The sequence below is a fragment of the Thamnophis sirtalis genome, unplaced genomic scaffold (assembly GCF_051295495.1).
Source record: "Thamnophis sirtalis isolate CommonGarterSnake01/CBP01778 unplaced genomic scaffold, rThaSir2_p1.2 scaffold_1, whole genome shotgun sequence".
NCBI lineage: Eukaryota > Metazoa > Chordata > Lepidosauria > Squamata > Natricidae > Thamnophis > Thamnophis sirtalis.
The window spans coordinates 117734135-117739579 of NW_028261381.1; positions in this window are offsets into that span (position 1 = coordinate 117734135).

Genomic DNA, 5445 nt, shown 5'->3' on the forward strand with positions numbered 1-5445 from the left:
GTTGCCAAGGTTGGCGACCCCTGTTCTAGTAGAAGGCTTAAGTCTCCTCAGTAGAGTTCCCTCAGATATCAATTGACAGGCTGTTCCTATGGGCTCATTTAAATGTTGTTGTTTTTTAAATCTAACTCCAAACATCAACTTTATATATCTTGTTTTTCCAGATAAGTACTTTTAAAGAGCTTTTGACATCATATCGTACAATATTTCCAATTTAAGAGAATACATGTAACTCAGACTAGAAATAGCTTCAGAATTTAATATGTGAATTAAAATATTCCAATGCTGCAGTATAATAAAAACATAGTTGCTTAATGTAAGTGCATTTCAAATCCACATGATCTTTTTAATTTTTTTCTGAAAAAAATGTATTTATAGCACATGTGAATGTAACAAATTGATAAGAAAACTTGTGACATATTAAAGCAAATCTGGCATCTTGATAGAACATGAAATTTGATTTCATAGACTAAGGAATATTAGACTAAAAAAACCACTAAAGTTTATGAGAAATTAAAGTGCTTAAAGCAATCAGGGACAAAATAGAAAAAAAATATTAAAGGACAACAATTATTTTCCAATTATATCTATGGGTCTTTTTAAAATTGTAGTTTACACATATAGAAAAGTGGAATTGCATAAATTTGCCCTGTCGTGTTGCCCCCAGACCAACTGAATATTGATGTAGGTATTATTATTTGTACATTATGTTGTAGGGAGTTCACAGAACAAGCCAAGCTCCTATTGTGCACAGTAAAAATGTATTAAAAATCAACTGTTTTCCGAATGGTACATAAATCAGATTGAATATTTAGGATTCTATATATGAAATATTGAAATAACATAACTAATTGCAGAATTGTACTCTACAGTATGAAATGATATGACAGGATGTTCTTTCCCAATCTGAAACTCTCAATATGTTTTGAACTACAAAACTTATTTTCCCTGTATGCTGTTGCTGATGAATATAACTTATCCTTCATAAAACATTGATTCATATATGCGCTTTGCTTTCATGCAATGGGAACACTTCTTATAAATATCCTGGTACAGCCATGTGGAAAGCACAATTACTTAATAATTTTATGGAGACTACCTTGTAAGTGTAATGCTTTATATGTTATTTACCTAAAGTGCCAGGAGAAGAGCTGGGACCTAATGACATCTAGGCTTGACCGGAACATAGAAAGCAGCCAAAATTCAATGGAAAATAAAGGAAAAATATTCTAGCCCAGTGAAAGGCAGGTATATGAAAAGAAAGACAATAATACATCAGGTAAAATCCAGATTTTTCATTTCCTCAGGTTGCTTCAAAGATTGAATGTTTCCTAGCTTACCTGGTCTGTAGTCCCACTCCGTTCTTGGCTTTCTGACACTGGATTTGATCTTTGCACTTTAGCCTTTGGGATTGGATCCTGTAGGGCAGTGTCCTCAACCTTTCCAGCCCTGCAGACTGGCAGTGGTGGTGGTGGTAGAAATTGGTGGTGGGGGAAAGCGGATGGTTTTATGTGCATGGGTGCCACTTACATAACATGGTTCCCAAAATGTGGATTTGGAGACCCCTACTTTAGGGCATCCTTTCCACTTTGTGTTTATCCACCTAGGCAGACCAAATGCTACATTTTGACACTTGGTACATAGTTTAAAGCAAAGACTTTTAAAAATCAGCCTCAACTTTCAAGTTATTGCTAACTTTCTGATATTATCCAATGGCTATTTTGTCTTACTTCCAGAGATGTTGCATTTCAACATGTCTAGGGTACCTAACATGCACAACACACAAGAGAACAACAACTTTAATACAGTTCATTTCTCTCTCTAATAAAGCAGCTATTCCATGCAACCAGAATGAACATTTATATTTGAACATAACATATTGTTAACATAAATATAATAACACTAAATACATAATAGCTCCTGTGACCACAGCTGTTTTCAATATAGCAGGTATGGTAACAATAATTCTGCAATCCCTATCAATCAGTGTTACATACCAGTATCAGGCAAGGCAAGCAAAGCAACAAGAAGGTGAAAAGTTCAGACATAAGTACATTTCAGTCATAAGCATCTAATGGCTGATTTAAGTATGGGCCCAATCTTAAATCTGGCTAAGGCTAATAACTGTTATAGTCTAAAGCACCTGAAGATTTTGGGAATGTTGGGAAAAGGATCCAGAGAGTAGAGCAGAAGAAACAGTAGAACATCAAAAGAAACAGTAGTATCAACTTTTTGGATGAAAGTACTGACCCCTGTTTGAATTTAGTTAGGACTAGAAGAATCTAATGTCAGGATTTGATTAATGGGTTAAGATCAGAATGGGTACAATTGAACTTGACCAGAATTTCTGCATCTCAACCTTTCCTAACCTGGTATGGAACTTTCAAATTCCATAATCCCCTAGTTAACATAGGTAACAGCGCTCTGTGATGTCATGTTGGCCACATGACTATGGAAATGTCTGGACAGTGCTGGCTCAGTGGCCTTGAAAGAGAGATGTGCACCATTCCCTATAATTGGCATTGACCAGCAGAATAAAAACCAAAGAGGACTCATAACATAGTCAGCATAGTATAATATAATATCAGAGTTGGAAGGGACCTTGGAGGTCTTCTAGTCCAACCCCCTGCTTAGGCAGGAAACCCTACACCACTTCAGACAAATGGTTATACAACATCAATAGTCATTTGGTCATGCTTGGAATTTGGAATAACAGAGCTCTTCTACCCTTCCATCATCACTCCTACAGTGATGATGAATGAGCTGTTGCCACTGCAGCCTATGAAGAAAGACATTCAGGGAGCTAGCCATGAGATAGAATGAGGTGCTGTAGGGTATCACTTCCAGATTCTCAAATTTGACTGTAAACATGTTATCAGACATAACAAATAGATAATTATAATCTCATATTCACCAAAGAGCAACAATCCAATCCATACCAAAAAGAAAAAAAAAACTGAAGTGAAATTTAGTTACATTCTCCAAAGTTTGTTTAGTAGTCAGATTTCCATACAGATTTTAATCATAATCAAATTTTAATAATATGTTCTGTTCTGTTAAATACTATTATTGGATGATGTGTATGCACCATCTCAGCAAAATAGTTCCAAATCAAGAACATATGGGCCAAAGTAGAAGTTTACTTAACCAATTTTATGACTATTTATCCTCCTCCTTGTATAATATTCTGCTAATTTCAATATAAGAGTGGGGGTAATTGACTTTTTTTCCTCAGTCTTGCAAATAAACCCAGAATTAGATATAATCTTTTATTTTATTTTTTAACAGATTAAGTTTGTGTTTCTTGAATAGACTAGTAGACTAGATCCACCCCTTGAAATCCAGAACTGCAAGACATACAAAGTAAGTGTCCAATAGTGTTAGTTTTTGGTTATTATTTTGTTTACTATATAACATTTGAAAAGTATAAGCAAAAAAACAATGAAGTATCTTCTCCCGAAGCATGAAATCTTAGCAACAGAAGAGTTAATATTTAATTTAGTTTAGAGAATTTGTATATCTTTCTTCAAATATTTGGGAAAATGCCACAAAGAAGTTAGAGTACAATTGTTATCTATTAGGAAAAGAGGACAAGAGGCAGTTGGCTTAAAGAGCAGGAATGTGGGCTAAGATTAGAAACCAGTCAGAATTCTTTACTGTAATAATAGCTGTCTTAAGGAAGCAGTGGAATCAATTTCCTTGCAGATGTTTAAGAGGACAAGTAAACACTTGTTAGGGGTCATGTGGGTACAGCAAATTCAGTCTATGAAGATTGGTCTAGATCAGGGAAGGATAACTGATAGGATCTTATCCTAGGAGTTATTTGCTTAGATCTACACAAAGTTTTGATTCTTAATAGTGTAAAAATGCATCTATGCCTTTTATATTAGATTGCTGAAATAAAGAAAACTGTGGGTGGATTTCTGTGCCTAAAACAAAGAGACACCTAGTTCTGATACTGAAAATTTATCCATGTTGTTTTATTCTAAAGTTAATAAGTTTTATAGACAATAAGAGCAATGTGCAGGGTCTAATGTCTAACATTTAAATGGCTCCTGAATTTCAAATGCAAATGGTTTGGTTGAATTCGTAGTTTACCAGGATTTATATGGTAAACCTGCACTGGAATAAACATTTTACTATTATCTCCGTTATTATACAATCATTTCATTGGGGAAATGGTTGCATTATCTATATATGTTGCTCATTGTAAGGTATCCACAAGACTGTCACTTAAATTTCAATAACTCTTTTTCATGCCCAATTACCAAAAAGATCCTCCTTCCACTTTCCTTCCTTCCCCCTCCTATCAGTGATTACCTTTTTGTATTTTAACCTTGTGTACCAATAAGTTTCAATAGTCTTAAACAACTAACCTCATACCTGACCATTGATTTATTGGTTAGTGCAGGTCAGCCTGACCTTCTGTAACTAATGGCACAACTGAAGAATATTAATTTTAATACAAAGTAAAACTTTGCTTCTGATAGGTTTTCAGGAATGCCTTCCATTGATTTGATTTGATTTGACATATTTGATTATGACAGTTCAACTGATTTTTAAAAGATTAAAACAATCTTTTAAAATATCTTTATTTAAAATATATCAAAATGCTTTTATATTGCCTCCATTAGTACCCACCAAATATAAATCTTAGTAGCTATTTTTTCTATGTAGTAGCTAGAGGATTGTAGCATGCACGATTCAGGTCATCAGTTTTTCCCCACATTTTTTCCAAGTTACATCCAGTTGCAGACACCGAAGTATATTACACCAAGGCAGTGGGTGCAGTGTGGCAGTGGGAAAGAAATCTGTAAACATGAACTTGAGGCAGACAATAACGTTCTGCATTACTGAAAAATTATTCTTGAGAGGCCATTTTCATTGTCATTTTAAGACATTCTGTATTTCTCAAATGAAACCTTTATGTCAGACATCTCCAGTACTTTTTGATAATTTATTATGCAAATAGCTGTTAGTACCAGAATTAACCCAGGCAAATTATTTTTCCTACAATAATTGTTCAGACATATTAAATGTTTGATACAGATGTATAAAATTATTTTTCTACCAGCTGTATGTATATTGCTCAATAGCTCCATATATTCATGATGGAATTCCTCTTATTTTGTATTTTGTGTGACTGATTAACTGCTCTATGATCCAAATTAATTGGAAATAGCTCTTCATCCTCTTTACCATTTCTGTGCATTTGCTAAAACAGATGTCAGGAAGTAGATGTTCTGGTGTAAGAGAAATAGTCATAATTAAAGCCAGAAGTCTTTTATGACTAAAACTTGAACTTGACGATTTTTTAATTGCAATCCTCATATCACACTGTAACAGTAACAAAAAATACAAGCCATTAATAAAACAAAGCAGGAGAACCACACCCCCACCCAAATCCTCCATTTGACTCATTGCATTTCTAGAGACTAGAAGAAGAGA